The sequence below is a fragment of the Mastomys coucha genome, unplaced genomic scaffold (assembly GCF_008632895.1).
Source record: "Mastomys coucha isolate ucsf_1 unplaced genomic scaffold, UCSF_Mcou_1 pScaffold3, whole genome shotgun sequence".
In the NCBI taxonomy this organism is placed as follows: Eukaryota; Metazoa; Chordata; class Mammalia; order Rodentia; family Muridae; genus Mastomys; species Mastomys coucha.
Window position 1 is genome coordinate 64,054,917 of NW_022196909.1, and position 16,836 is coordinate 64,071,752.

The 16,836-nt window shown below is 44.1% G+C and overlaps 1 pseudogene; it reads right to left on the reverse strand.

The window, feature by feature from the left end:
• Positions 1-9,672: 9,672 nt before the first annotated feature.
• LOC116075005 lies at positions 9,673-11,251 on the reverse strand (annotated as a pseudogene).
• Positions 11,252-16,836: the final 5,585 nt, after the last annotated feature.

The following is a 16,836-nucleotide window of genomic DNA, read 5'->3' on the forward strand; positions in this document are numbered from 1 at the left end:
TCTAATATCTTCTTAGCTACCATGGTAGCTGTTTCCTGCTTGGTGGGGAAAGTCTCAACCCATCCAGGGAAAGTATCTACAAACACTAGAAGGTTCTGTAACCATATTTTTCTGGCTTAACTTCTGTACAATCAATATACTTCAGGCCATTCTCCCCTAGGTCTTTTGCCCTGTTTACTCTTGGCTGCATAAATATTCACTTGCTGGCATACCTTACACTGCTTTTGGTATCTCTCTGGCCTAAAACCTGAGATCTATTACATATACTTTAGGTCTCTTAACTGCTTGGACAAGCTTTTTTTCCTCTAAATGAGTCCATCTGTGCATTTTAGCTTAGTAAGTCTTTTGCTTGCTTTCTAGGGAGTATAGTTTTCTTTCTTGTGTGCACCATTGCCCTTCCTTCTCTAGGTAGTAGTTGGTGGGGTCGCTAGAATTCTGAGTCCTTTCTTCTTCAGTATATTCTAAGTGAGGCCATCTTTTAGTCCAGTCCCACTTCCCAGCTGATGTCTCTTGCAGGCCCATAACCTGGATAGGCTCCTGCATAGCCACTTCTGGAGCCACTTGATCTGCCTGGTTATTACCTTGGGCCACAGAGTGAGTCACTTCCCTTCTGATGTCCTGGGCAATGAGTAATAGTCACAGCTGCCAGCTTCATTGGGGCATCCAAGAGATCCAAGACTTCCTGCTTGTTTATTTCTTTTCCCTCTGAGTCAGCAGTCCTCTCTTTTGGTATATAGCCCCATGGACATGGGCTGTGGCAAAGGCATACCTGCTATCCGTGTAGATGCTGATCTTTTTGCCTGCCCCCAGGTCAAATGCTTTGGTCAGAGCGATTAGCTCTGCCTTTTGGGCTGATGTTCCTGGAGGGTGTGGTTCTGCCCAGACCACCTGATAACCATCCATAATGGCAGCCCCCTGCCTTGAGTTGTCCCTCCACCAGGTATCTGCTGCCATCAGTGAACCAGGTAGCCTTGGCATGGTCCTTTCACTATCCCTGGTCTTCAGCTAGAATCTGCTGGCAATCATGAGCTGGCAGGTCAGGGTCAGGTAACAGAGTGGCCAGGTTGAGGGCCACTAGTGACATAAAGGTCACCCTATCTGAATTTAGCAACAGAGTCTGATAATGATTCATGAGGGCATTGGTCAGCCATTAATCCAGGGGCTTGTGAACAACGCTCTCCAAGGCATGGAGAGCTGTCATATTCAGGTTCTGCCCCAGAGTCAATTTATCAGCATCTTTAACTAGAACTGCCACCACCGCCAGTATCTGTAAGCAAACAGACCACCCAGTAGTGACAGGGTCTAATTTCTTTGACAGATAGGCAACTGGGCACTTCCAGGGGCCCAGCTGCTAAGTGAGCACTCCTTTGGCTATCCCCCTGTTCTCAGCCACATAATGATGGAAAGGTCTACTGACATCAGGCAGTCCTAAAGCAGGGCCTCAAGCAGAGTCTGCTTAATTGCATTAAGAGCCTATTGCTCTTCTTCCTCCCAGTGGAAGGGCTATCTATTTTTAGTCAGGGGGTAGAGGTGGGGGCAGCCAATTCAGCAAGCCCTGGGATGCATAGCCACAGAACCCAGCTGTATCCATTACAGATGGTTGTGAGCCACCATGTGGTTACTGGGGATTGAACTCAGGACCTCTGGAAGAGCAGAGAGTGCTCTTAACCACTGAGCCATCTCTCCATCACTAATGCTGCATTTTGATACCATCTTATCTGAGGAAGAGCACAGACAGACTCTGGCTAATACCAAATATTGCTCCATTTTCCTCATCTCCGAAGATCCACTTGGGCAGGATTTCAAGACAATCTTTTCAAATACAGCCTTTGACTGGACTGTTGTAGATATAGTACCTTTGTCAACTTGACTAATAGCTTCCCAGGAAGTGAATGTTCTCAAAGTACAGTGGTTAGGTCTAATGATGTCATCTTGAAACACATTTTGAATTGGGTAAAAAAAAAAAATGTCCTGGGGATTAGTAAAACACCCAGTGTTCTATGCTTGTGATGCAGTCTCCAGAGGTCATGAGGGCTTTGACCTGATGAGTTATTATTAGGATATAATCTGTAGATGGCAAACAGTAGGAGGGGCCTGTCTAGAGGATCAGAGTGTTGTGGATGTGCCTTCAACGACTGAACCCTGCCCAGGTCTCTTTCTCTGTTCACTTCTCATCTCTGACCACGGTCATGCAAAATGCTACACCCTGAAGAGGGTTTGAACTTAGCTAGGGGATTTCCTAACCTAGGATTTGGGATATGAACAGATATCAGATGGTACCTGTCCAAAGAATGTCAAGGAAGGTGAGGTATAGACGCTCACCCCAAACCCAACTCCACCACCTTTACCTACATTGCCAGTCTGAACTGATGCTTGTTTATTCCTCTTCTCTGTCTGTGGTGGTTTGAATAGATTTGTCCTCCATAGACTTATGTGTTTGAAGGCTTGACCCATGGGAAGTGACACAATTAGGAAGTGTGTCATTGTTAGAATAGGTGTGGCCTTGTTGGAGGAAACGTGTCACTGTAGAGATAGGTTTTAAGGTCATATACGTAAGCTTCACTCAGGGTGAAAGAGCTAATCTCTCCTGGCTGCAGTTGGATGCATATATAGAATGCTCAGCTCCTTCTTCAGCACGATGTCTGCCTGCACACTGCCATGCTTCTGCCCATGATGCTAACGGACTAAACTCCTGAAACTGTAAGCCAGCTCTAATTAAATATTTGCCTTTATAAGAGTTACCTTAGTCATGGTGTCTCTTCACAGCAATAAAACCCAAACTAATGTCCTTCACACTCTTTGCTCCTTTGAGCAGCAGCAGCTGACTGAAATAGTCTGACCAGCCTGTTCCTGGAGCAGACCATTGCCATTCTTCAAGCCCTCTGTGGGCCCTAGGCTGAGGACTACAGACTGTCCATCTAAACAGGGTTTGGGCCTTCTGTCATGATCATGCCCTTGTCCTCATTCCCTAGATAGTCCAAGTCTTTGCAGCATAGTGTTTAGATGATCTTTTGGCAGAGAAGCAAGTCTCTGAACCAGCTGCATTTCTTCAGCATGATTCTAGTAATGTTCATACTTCCTACCTGATTGGCCCTGAATCTTGATGATATTCATTCATAAAAGATTTCTCGGGCTCTCTGTGATATTTCACCTTCCTGAAAAATTCTCGAGTCTCTGGAGGACAGCTTATGTTCCCTTGTAACTTTGGGGTTTCATTTTGATAGTACATTGCAGGGAAAGCTGAATTCTTGAACACCTCAGCTATTTCATACTGGTCTTCTCTAAATCAAGACAGGTTTCCAACTGACTGTGGTTTCTTTTTTGGTAAATTCTAAATATACTTCGGGTTTCTCTACTCTGAGAGCCTCAGGACCATGGTCAGCTCCTTGTTAGTGCTCTAGGGACTTTTTGCACATGTAGGGTACATTTTTGGTATGCTACATTTCTCTCTGTAAATGCAAAAACAGTCAAGACTTTTGGGTGAAGTTGGAAGTGTTTCTTGCAGCTTGTGCTTTTGTGGGAATTTTTAGCATCACCTTGTAGAGTTTGGGTAACTCCCTTAAGTTGTGAGAAATTCCTCAGAATTAGTCCTGAAAGACAATTTAGAATTTATATTTTCCTAGAAAACTGGAAAAAAAAACTACTTCCTCACAGTCTGAATGCGTCTGGAACATTGTAAGTGTGAATATTCACAAAGGATTCCAGGGCACCGGCTCTCTTACTCACTGAGTACTGCCACGACCTTAGGCTATAATGGAGCAATATGTTCTGTGTTGTCTGGATGGATGAGTCTTTTGAATCTATTATGACAGAGCCTGAAAGAGATCTGCCCCTGGGCTATACTAACTATATACAATTCTCTGTGAATTAAAATTGTTCTGATCATCTTGCAATTGAAATGAAAATAGATAGTTTATTTCATCATTGGCCATGTACCACATATAGAGTTTCTGATGGCGCATTTGGCTTGGAGTGATCAATGCTCCTGTAAATAACCTCAGACTCACTGGTTCAGCAAGCCAGACTGGGTCAAATGGCTTCTTTAGCCTGTTCTCAGTGTGCTACTATGAATAGATGTTTGTTTACAGTCCCCTAGAAGGTCACAACAGCCAGGCACCCAGTAGCACAGAATCTCTGGCCTGCTGGAGAGGTGATTCAATCCCTCAACCTCACCTTTCCGTTTAATACCTCAACTGGAAAATATTGTTCTTATCAGCTGGAAAATATGGTTGCAAACACATTTGAAGGCATGAGACCTCTAAGAGTTAACAGCTATGAGACAAGAGGAAGTGGAGTAGGCAAGGCAAGCCTTCAGAAACCAATACAAGAAAGAAAAGCTAAGAAGGGCTGGGTAGGAACAAACACAGACTGGAGAGTCATCTACAGAGCCATTGTGTTGGCTGCTGAGTTGGCCCAGTAGCTAAGAGCAACAACTGCCTTGATTCTCAGCATCCACATGGTGGCTAACAACAGACTGTAAATTCCAGTTCTGGGGGATCTGATGCTCTCTTCTGGCCTTCATGGACACTGTGTACATGGCACACAGATAAACAAGTAGGCAAGACACATATGCATATAAAATAAATGAAAATAAAAGCAATAAAGAATAACAATCTCATAGCAAGTTCTGTGAAAAGAATACCTACAGAGGACATCCTCAAAACTTGTTCTTTAACTTCCTTCCATCATGAACTTGCTTCCCATTCTCTGGAGAATGGCAGGTGTTCAAATACCATAATGGATTCCAAATGTGTTACCCATGTAGGAAGTGATGTCTTGTGTGCTCCTCAAAATTCAACCAAGTTCTTGAAAACAAGGCAAAAAGCCTCTGTCTGCATTGGTCTCAAGAGATGAGTTCCTCAGGAATAGGATCATGTGTTTCTACAGAAGAGATGAGAAAGATCAGGTGCTTCCGATTGGTGACATTTTTCATAACTAAAGCAAGTGATGGGCATGGTGCAAGCAGTAGTAATGGTAGTCAGGAATTTTTCAGAGATAACTTGCCCATTGCCTGACTTTTAAGGGTTAGATATGTGAGGGTACTAGAAGAGATGGTTTCAGATGCATACCGCATAGCAAATCAATCAAAGTAAGAATCCTCCTGGTGTGGCTGAAGGCCTGGAAGAAAGGACTGTGGCAAGCATCTAATGAGTAATCAGACAGGAACTGTGCTATGCAGAAATATAGGAGGGTGGATCTTATTGAAAGCCACTAGGAACATTTGCAGCAATGGAGCAACATGATGCCACTATTTACTGCAGTGTGCTCACAGAGCAAATGACATGTGTAGCTAGAATCAAGAAGCCACACTAGAAACATACTAGCTTCCAAAGGTGTCAGAAATAAAATGAGCAGGTTCTTGAGAAGATATGAAAATTCTTGTCTTCAGACCTGATGTATAGTTTCCCTGCTAAGATACGACAGAGCTAAACTACAGCTTTGGACAGATTTATACATGCAAAGCTTGAGGTGCCTAAGTAGAAAGCCACATGTAAATGTTATATAGTTACTTAGGTGAGAGTTGGGGCCTAGGAAAGATAGTGAAAGCAAGGGCTACACTTAGGTGATGGATGTATCTGCTACTTGTGGGTGCTGTGGTAAATTACCACAACCAAAAGTGACTTGTGGAAGATTATTTTGCTTACAGTTCTGGAGTGTTCACACTGTGAGGGAGAAATGTGAAACAGACAGGCAGAGCAGGAAGCTGACAGACAGATCACATCCCCAGCTGCAAGCAGAGAAAGAGCAAACTTCAAGTGGGCCTAGGCTATAAAGTCACATGCCTTCTCCCAGGGCAGCACTTCCTCCTTCAAGGCCTCCTGAAGGTTCCATAAACTTCCTGACACTACCTCCTCCTGGGGCCCAAGGGCTCAAGCACACAAAACCTACTGGGGATATTTTTCATTCAAGATACCACAGGTATCGTGTTTAAAGCACCCAGCGTTATTTAGGAGTTCTCTGTGGAGCTGATGGTTAATCCCAAATATACAAGAGATGTTGCTTCTCCGCTGAGTCTAATGATTGACAGTATTTGAGACTAACACCTGGACCCCTGGTTCCCTTGTTCCCATTGGGCCCTTTAAACTTGTGCTTTGACTTGGTGACAACAAGCTGATAACAAAGATATCAGCTGTTAACATAGATAACAAAATAAGCCAACCTGGATCAACAGCTATCTTCACCAGCTGCTTTCAGAGACCACTTAGGGGTCTTCAGTACGAAGCGAAGCTTCTTACTGGTTTAAGTGGATGAAGATGGCAGAGATGCTAAGGTCACCAGCCCAGAAGCAGTCTGTGGTTAACCTTCACTTCCAATTTGACTGGATTAGAGCCATATAGGATATTGAACATGCCTAAGAAGGTCTTTCCCGAGGACTAAGTGTGCGAAGAGGCTTCTCCCGAACACGACTGTCACTGTTGTATGGACTGGACACTCTGATGGATTAAGGACAAAAAGAAGCAACCCAGAGAGTGGCCATTCTCCTTCCCTTGCTCGCTTGGCCCATCAGGATGTGAACTGACTGAGCTGTCTCACTTGCGTCCCTCCATCATAATGAACTGGACCTTCAAATGTTAAGCCAAAATAAATCTCGCCTCTAAGCTGCTTGTGTCAGGCAATCTGTCACAGAAAATTGGTATCAGAAGTGGAGTCATTGCTGCAACTAAATCTGACCATTTGGCTCTCAGGCATCTGAAACTAGTCTGCAGGAGGAGGTCTGAAGACTTGGAGATATCGGCTAAGGAAGCCCTACGACATGGGAAGGAAAATATAACAGGTGATTGTGGAAGGAGCTTGGAAATCCTGAATGCTGATTGAAGTGTTAACCACTGGATTTGAGCGCTCTGGGGTAGAAATGTGGACTCTTAGGAACCATACAAAACATTGACTGATTTTTTTTTTTTTTTTTTGCCAGCACATGTACTATAAATGACATTCTAGAACATGCCTTGAAAACTTGAGGGGCGAAGTTTAAAGGTGATGGAGGAAAGTTCAAGGCAGATATACAAACTACAGAGGTACGAAGTCACAGAGGCCAACAGAAAGCTTGGGATGCCAGGCATTGTAGAATAAATAGGGTCAGATTCCCACATGCGATAGATGGAGATGTGAGGTTAAACCTAAGGCATAGAAGAGAAGTCATGATATGAGAGGTCAGGAATGTGGAATGTATACGGAGAAAAGCTGCAAGTGTAGCAATATTTTTAATTAATAAATCCTGGTATTGGGTTCATTACCCACCTCAATGGTTTAGGTTACCAAATGAAAGACACACACACACACACACACACACACACACACATACACACACACACACACACACACACACACAGCTTTTATATTTTAAAAAGACTTAGCTCAATACCTGGGCCACTGCCTAACCTCCACAAGTTTAATCCACCTCCCACCAACAATCCTGAGTTATTACCTACTAGACTCTATAGTCTATCTTGGCTGCTCTAGACCCGGAAGGCTCCAATTGGGCAGCCCTCTGTGCTGTGCTCTCCTGGCTCCTTCACGTGGCAGCCATGCCTTTCTGTCCTGTACTCTTCTCAGGCATGGCTCCTTTCTTCTCCTCCATACTCTCCCAGCATGGAGGTTTCCTCCTCTCTCTCTCTCTCCTGGTCTCAAGCCCAGGAATCTTTAAGCTGCCCCCCTCTGTCTGCCCTGCCCAGCTACTGGTTGTAGGAGTCTTTGTTTACCAATCAGAACCAACAGGGGTGGGGGGTGGGGACAGGTTCCCAGAAGCTACTCGAAAGCACTCTCTACAGTTTGGGGGGAACATAACTAGCATTCATAATACAAGCAGCTACAACCAAGTACTGGAGTCACCCCAAGAGAGGCTCTGTGACTGTTAATGGCATTCTTTAGGAAAGAATGCCTGCCGAAGCTTGTTGGAACTCCCAAGTTGCCCATACATCTCAAGTGCCAGGCATGAGAGTGATAGTATTTAATGTTTGCAGTGCTGGCTTTTGCAACTGCTTTGGCTCCATCCCTACTTCCTATGCCTTCTTCTCTCCAGTTTGAAAAGCAGGTGCTTATGACACCAGGTTTGTATTGGAAGCACACAATTTTCATTTTCCACACAAGTTCTACACTGCATTGAGTCAAAGAGAAGACTTTGAACTTAGTCTAAAGAGTTTGAACAGTTTTTCAAAAAAGCCTATGGGACTCATGCCTGAGCTGACCATGAACCTTCTGCAAGATGTTAGGGGCCGAATATCACTACTCAAGGAGAATATCAGTGGTCAAGATGTTTGCATGTCAAGCTGATAAGGGTGGGCTTGTGGTGGTTAATCATTGTCAACTTTACCAGTTATAAATGACCTATGTTATCAAAGCATACATATGGTGATGTCTGAGAGCACATCAAGACTACTCATGGGGGAGGTTCCTCATCCTGAGTATGAGTACACCATCTTAATAACAAGGTGCTTAATGGAATGAGAGAGGAAAAGGAAATCTAGAGACTGTAGGTATTATAGCCCTTTGTATGTTTCCTGACCTCCTGTAATTCCTCTTACGTTGTCTATAGCAGCTTAATATTTTCGTAGCAAAGGGAAAGTCACCACAATGGTCCTGAGGAGGAACTCTTCTGATAACTGTGGGAAAAGTAACAGGACACAGGCCAGGACGCTGAATGCAGGCCAGACGTCTCAGTTAGGGTTTTATTGTGATAAAGAGATACCATGGCCAAGATAACTTTTATAAAGGCAAACTTTTAATTGGGGCTGGCTTAGAGTTTCAGAGGTTCAGTTTATTATCATAATGGTGGGAAGCATGGCAGCATGCAGGCAGACATGGTGCTGGGGGGAGCCAATAGTTCCACGTCTTGATCTGAAGATATCAGAAGGGGACTGCTTTCCACAGGCAGCCAGGATGAAAATCTCATATGCACTGGGTAGAGCCTGAGCATATGAGGAGACCCCAAGGCCTGCCTACACAGCAATACACTTCCTCCAACAAGGCTACACCTATTCCAACAAGGCCACATCTCCTAATAGTGCCACTCCCCATGGGCTAAGCATATTCAAGACACCACACCAGGCACTAGGAAGGTTCTGTGCATGTATAAGTCAGGTCAAGTATTTCTTTTACTCCATCCTTTCTATGAGAATTGTGGCCATATTGATGGCCCACTTCTCTGATGGTGCTCTACTTGTAAGGCAAGTAGAATGACTCCGTGTGACATGGAGCTAGTGGAATCCAGCCATGTCTTTATGTCCTTGAAGGTTGGAAGGATCTACATCTTAAACAATACCATTCCTGCTCTATAATGTAAGCACAGGTGAACATCCTGGAAGCACTCATGACCAGAATTCTTTACACTTGTGTGTGCTAATGTGTACTTAGGTACGGGGTAGGGCTGAGTTAGCTAGCAAGGACTGAGATGAGCAGAATGAATACAGAGACCTTGAGTTAAAGGTGAGGGCTCACAATACTGGTGACCAGGTAAAGGGCAATATGTTGGCTTCTTGGTCAACTGGGGCAGAAGTGATGCCTTTGAAGTATGGCTTCCCAAGACCAGGTAGCTAGTTGCTTGTGCTTGGAGTGAAGGTTTTTAGAGGATAACCAAGAATCAGTCACTTGTGCCTTTTAAATTTTTTTCAATATTAAATACATCTTGGGGAGGTTTGTCAATAAGTTTATTGTCTTTATGAAAAATCAATTCTTTTAGCTTTCAGCAGCCCATTTCTAAGCTCTGAGAAAGCTTGCCTTCTTTTGAGCAACCTGATCTCTCTTCTATACAAAGGATATTTTGGGAGAGTATCGTATCTTCTTCATTTCTCTCTTGGCCTTCTTCTTATAGACCGGTTTAGGGCATGTGGGACCATGCTACCAGATGGGCATAAGAACTGGCAAAACTGAGTGAGCTCAGACCCTGGGAATCTCAGAGATCTGAGACTGGTAGGAGTGGACCCGCTCCCTACTTGTCTCTGTGCCTGCTCTGCAACAAATAACCAGGACACCCCTCTGAGAGGACCCTGGGCAGTCAGTCACAATAAAGTCATGCCTGGAGTTCTCCATGCTAATGAGGTATCTAAATACCTTAAGCCTTCACCCAATGAGCTTCCCTTCTTGTGCACTCTCTCTTCCCAAAAGGTATTTAATCTTTAATCACTAGTTTCCCTTGGGAAAAAAATGTGTGTGTTTATATCCACCATTAAATAAAGCAATATGAACAAGGAAGGAAGGATCATCTCAGAGAGCTGTTTCAATAAGGGGAACCTGCCACAGGGAAGGCCTTCAACTAAAGAGTGGTGCTTAAGACTCCCAAGAAGGCTTTCTCTCCTCTAGTTCCTCCAGTACTCTTGGCACTTGCTCTCAATCAGACTGGATTCTACGGGTCCTGAGCTTCATCTCTCCTCCTCTGCCTGGCCTGAAGATGCCCCAGGGGAAGGTAGACCAAGGACTCCTATTCCTGACTCCCTCTCCTAACAGTACTTAGAAAGGAGTAACCACCGTGGACTTTGTCTTGCCTCCTCCTGGCAGCATACCGACAGTCCCCGTGCACCCCCAGTGGAGAGGCAGGACACAGAATGACAGACTGGATTAGCACCATGAGCTTTCCCATATATCTCCTCCATTCTGTCTGAAGTTACCGAAGAGAACTGTTTCTCATACACATCTTCATCTTCCTCCATCAGGTAGCACACGCAATCTGAGACATTCTGACCCTTGCTGTGCTTCCAATGGACTCCTGCACTGAACCCGTTTCTTTCAGAGTCATAACCAGGGAATCATTTGGTACTATGAGGGGCAGACAAGCCTCCATCCACAGCTCCCTTCAGGGCCCCCAAAATTTTATTGCCACTTGTAGTTTGGGCAAGACTTGCATCCAAATAGCAAGTGAAGGCACCAGGCTGACAATCTATCCTTTCCGCATTGTGTTCATCTCCAGTCTCCTCCACTCGGTGTTCATAGATCCTGTTGAGAAGCCTACAATACAATAGGCTGCAGCATAATTTGTCAGGTCAACTTTCTCACTACATCTTGGCAGTTCATGTGCATGTGCTGCACAGACTACAATATCCCCTTCTGTATGGCCATACCAATCTGACAGATGATATCTCTTGTTAGCTATACAAACCAGCACCCTGTATTTGGGCGTGCTGTACTTACTTCCGTCCTGGATCGCCAATCATTTCTGAGCATAGTGGTCAGCTTTTCCCTCTCCCTGCCTTCTACATCTCACTTGGTGTCTCTTAAAGTATGCCTTATTCTTGAAAACTTTCATGAACCCCATTCTATGGAATAGAAATCCGAAATCATGGCTCCACACAGACCTTACATGATTCTTTAATAAAGCACTAGAAGGGTTTTCCTGGAGGATCAATTTTTCAGATGCCTCTATAATTTAATTACTAGGTAAAGGCTTGACAGCTTCAATACATTTCTTAGGGTTCTCTGGTGTGTGATTTCTAAGGTACAGCCAGCCATGAATCCAACAAAACAGCAAACAAGTAAATGCTTTCTTTCTAATATGAACTTTCTGTTTTCCTAACACAATATTTATATTGTTTGGGAACTTCATGCAATGCACCCTGATCACACTTGCTTTCCATTCATTCCCAGTCCACTCTTGTGCACCTCACCCCACACACCAAAACGAGGAAAACCAAATCAAACAAAATCAAGTCCAATTTGTGTTGCCCACGTACTCACTGGAGCATGATCAAACTCCCCATGGCCAGACCCTTAAAGAAAATGGAGTCTTTCTCCAAGACTCCCCCATATCCACCAGAAGCCATCAACTATGAAGCTGTACTTCGGCATCTTCATCATGATTTTCAAGCACTCTCTTCAACAGCTTCTTGTCAGGACCGATTTTCTTTCTTGGGAGTGGGGGTTGCCACAGAAGTCTGCAAATGTCTCTCATTCTCAGTTACAAGCTTGCAGTCATCAATACCACTGCACAGAAGCTTCATAGTCCTGAACAGCAGGTAACAGCCTGGATCATGGACTTCCACCTGATTTCTGTCGGAAGCATGGATGGCGGAGGTTAGCATGCTCTCCAGCTGCATCAAGGACCACAGAAGTCTTTCGAGGAGACTAAATTCAGAAAGCAAACCATTCTTCATCTCAGATATCTTGTTGTTCAGAGTCAGGGTGGACCTGTGATTGGGCAGCATGTCAAGGGACAGGACCCGCCATAGACCCCAAGCTCTCCTCCCTCCAGCAGGACAAGCATCAGTCATGGTTCCATGGAAGGCATCCTGGTAGATGGTGACCTGAACCTCCCAGCCGCTCTCATACCTGTCACCACCACAGTGTCTCTGGTTCTGCTTCTGTCACGCTGTCACTCTGTCCTTCAATCCTTTTTCAGTTTCATGAAACCACTTTTTAAAAGCATCTTCCCGTGTGACTTGCCTTCGTTTTAGCTGTTCTGGAGATGCTGTGCACTCTCGCAGGCTCATCCTCTGCTGCCATGTCTTACTTGAAGCCTCTGTTGGGTCTCTCAGGCTCCTTAGAGTGGTACCACAACCTCACAGACACCGGCAGCCACTACCAGTTTCTCAAGTATCTTCATATGGAACTTTCTTATGAAGAAGTTTGAAGTAAAAATTAAAGGCTTAGGCACATATTGTATGAGAGGCTTTCCTGGGGAGATATAACATACATACCATAAAAACGTAAAAACACATACCATAAAAAGGAAAATGAAACAGCTCCAGGTATGCATGCTGAAAAAGCCCAAAGTTGTGACTCAGTGGGCTTTTGTGGGGTTGTCCACAGGAATGTGGATAAGGTGTTTCTTGAATGTACAAAAGAGGCACAAAACAGCTTCATCAGAAAAAGTCCACCCAGGTATAGGACAACTCATGAACTCTGGAAACCTGGAGCATACTACAAACCTATTGGAAGTTCTACAGGTTGAAGGATGTCCTTTCTCTGGTGGCTCAATTGCTCTGAACCTCTTCTAGGAGGTATGGCTTGTCTGAGTTACTTCAGGAAGTGAGGAGGTTTGCAGAGCTTTCTGGTGTCTTGGCTTGTCTGAGAGAGACCGTCAGCAGTATTTTCTCTTGACATCTCCTCCCAAGGTGAAGGGCCTAGTGATTCTGGTCAGTCTCAGGGCCTTCCTGAAGTGATTTAGAGATGCTTATTTCCTGTCTAAATCAACTTCCTTTCGGGATGGAATGTTTCCATCTCCAGGAAACGGCTTCACAAAAACACATTCTTCAGTTTCTCCATTTTATCTTCAATTGGAATTTTTTGAAGTGGAACAAGTAAATAATGAAAACATTCCCAACATTGTCACGTTTTCATAATTTCCCCTTAGTAGAAACTCCTGGTGTTCTCTGATTTCAACCTTTTATCAAGAATTTTCTTTCTCAAGTTCCTTGTGCTTGTAGTGATTCTTCTGTGAGGCCTTGGGAAAGGTCACATTCTCTACATTTGTAGAGTTTCTCTCCAAGTCTTAAGGTGTCAACTGGGTCTTATAGCAATTTTTTCTTGCATTTCCTGCATAGATGTGGTCTTTCCACTATAGTTTGATTTTAGCATGAATTTGTGTTCAGTCTCAGAGGATTTACAGTACCATGTACTTTTGTACCCTACCCCTACCCCAGGTTGGATTCTTAGACTTTTATACTGAACAGAAATTGAAGCATTTGTCAGTCATTTTGTTCACAAAGTCCTTCCCTAATTTGCCCACTTTTATGTCTGTTCAAGTTTAGTGATTGCACGAAGGAATCACTGTGGTTACGCATTTGTACTGGGTGCAGTTTTCTATAGTATCGCCTGTGTTAAAAAGTATATGCATGGGGAGGACTCATGAGTCATTTTCTAAGCTCATTCCATTAGTAAACTTCTCTTGGGTATTCACATGTTGATGGGCAATACACTTCGAGCCTGGATCCAAGACCTTAGCACATTGACCACACATACAACAATTATCTGGAAAGTGAGCAAGCACACTTAAGGCAGTGAGCGTTGGAGTCAAGAGACTGAGAAGCAGCCATTGCTGGGTTGCTCTTCTGGGGTTCTATTTCAGGGATGAAGCCTGGAGCTCTCCTTGGCATTTCTCTGTGTTAAACTACTAAAGGAAGTGGGTCTTTTGCTTCTGTTTCATTTCCCTGCACCTCCCAAAGGTTCTTTGTTCTTCTCTGTGGTGGGTCTGTCTGACTGAGCAGTGTGAAACCTGGCACTTTTGCTAAGGTCTCCTTTCTCTAAGCAGGTCCAGTCCTTTGTTCTGCTCCACAGGTGAGCAGGTCTGGCTTATCAGTGAGCCCTCAGGGGTTCCAGGCCCACCAGGCTTCAGTTCCCACCACTGCACTGCTAGTTGGTGACTTTCCCAGGCTGTTCCTGTTGGTGTGAGGAATTTTCAGGACATTGCAAAACCCAGGTCTGTGTCATTGTGCCCTGGTTCTGGAACAATTCATTCCACTGAGGCCTCTGGACATGGCAGTGTTTCCTTCCTACTTTTGGGTCCTCTGTCAAATCAGCCACTTGTATCTAGAGCTTGACTACTAAACCCAAGTGATTGTGCTTCTGCAAGATCTCTTTGATCTCTCGGATGCCTTCATGCCTGGTATCCCCCACCAGGGAAAAAGTTCATGGTGCCTGCTCTGGCTAATTACTAGAAATAAATTTGTTTATAGTCTGTTTCCAGATAGACTCGTATTTTGTGGCTGATTGCACAATTACTAAGATACCTCTTTTTGCTTGCCCTAAACATTAACTCACACCAATTGAGAAAGCAGTTTAATGCCTTACATGTGAGAGAAATCATCAGTTCATACTTTAATTTTGGTCCATTCAGGAAACCAGCTCCAAAAAGTTTAAAAGAAAAGCTGTAATGTGGGCAATGATGTGCAAGGATTTGAGGAGCTGAAAGAATCTATAGTCACAGCAGAGATTCATGCTTCAGGCTGAGAAAACAATGGGTAAAAGGGAGTTACTATGCTCTACTAGAAGAGGCTTTCTGGGGGAGTTTAGGGCCATTTAGAGGGTACCTGGAGGAACCAGGGAGAAGAGAGAAAAAACAATGTACAAAACCACAAAACCTAGTTGTGTAGATTAAAAAAAAACATTGGAATTATACAGATTAATATAAAATTCTAAAAGTAAGTTAAAGTAAGTAGTTTTGAAAGGACAAGTCCCGCCCTGACGCCATTACTATAGTACGAAATGTAAGCTTACAAGCTAGGGCTGTCATCTAAATCAACTCCTGATGCTGGAAGCATCGCAAATCACTGAGAGTGCAAGGACTGCTCCACATTTGAAGGTTACGACTGAGTGATTTGGAAGGGGGCCCAGTTGTTCTCCATAGCACGAGGTAGAATAGAACATTTAAAGCTGGAATGTAAGAAGATCAGAGAGATTTTAAATAGTAACATCGATCATGCTTCTGGGGGAGGATCGGTTTGCTTTCCGAACTTCGTCGAAGACAGCGTAAGATATGAGATTGATGCTCACCTGTGTATGCTGGAGGTAGGGCAACCATGTCCAGCATGAGCGCTGCGGTGTTCAGGCTGTGCTTCAGTCACAAAGACTCCAGAGGCTTCAGTGTCTTTATGTTTTCAGACAGGGTTTCTTTGTGTAGCCCTGGCTGTCCTGGAACTCACACTGTAGACCATGTTGGCCTTGAACCGAGAGATCTGCCTGCCTCTGCCTCCCATGAACTAGAATTAAAGGCATGAGCCATTATGCCCAACCTTTTTCCTTTTGTTAAAAGTTTAAAACAAAAATGTATTGCCAGTGGAGCGATGATAGCTGGGTGGTTTTGCTCCAGGTAATCACATACTATCATTGATATGAAAGGAACACGGATTCTTCGGTACAGTATCTACCCGAGGTCCTTATAAAGCCAAATGGTCTTCCGGTATCTTTATGGTTTGTTTCAATGTGAACTTGGCACAGGCTAGAGTCACTTGAGTAGGAAGCTTCACCCAGAGTGTTGCCATAGCCTTGATTGGTGTGAGAAGGCCCACCCCAACCCCAACTGTAGGATGTGCCTTCTGTTAGAAGCCAATATAAAAAGGCAGAAGGAAGATCATCTTGCCTTGATCCCTGGGGCATCCCTTTGGCCACGGAGTTGATTTACCCTATTGGTTCCTTTCTGAGTTATCAGAGCTATCTCTGTGGAACAGAGAACAGGAACTTCCTGGGCTTCTAACAAGACTGAGACCACTGAGGCACATTCCATCTTGGAGACTGAGTTACTACAGTGGGTTTTCAGGTTTGGGAGGGGGTTGGCTCAGGATTTGGCTGTTATTATTTTAAAAGTCATCTCCTTGGCTTTTGTCAAGTTGACATAAAACTAGTCAGAACACCTGGGCTACCAAATGAGAAGCCTGTCTCTGAAAAGGAAGGGGAGGGTGTTGAACTCAATAGTACAGTGGTTTTCAGCATGTTCACAGGTTGTAAAGGTTCAATGGGGTAGTTTAGTGGAATTTGAATTGTAGCTCAAAAAGGAAAGCCATACCAAGTTGGGCCACATACCAAAAGTATCATAAGCAAATATAGCTACTAGAATGAATGGTGGGCTACATTGACTCAGCCTCCCCACACTCAATATGGCTCTAATGTGCTAGGGTGCTTCTGAGAGCCATTCTGGCACTATCTACCATTAGCAGGCCTTTTTTCGCTTGCTCCAGTAAATCCTAGAATTTGATTTCGAGAAGCCAACTTATTGGAGAGAACTATTTAAGATGTATATGTGTGTAGCTTGGAAAGTGCTAGGATACTAAATTTTTAACCATGCTTTTATTGAACAAACCATAGGACAGAATTAGGTAGCATATTATTCAATCTAACCAGCTATAGGGAATAAGGCTAAGTTGAAAACTATGATATAGAGACAGACCAATTATAACCAAATGTACGCAATTAACA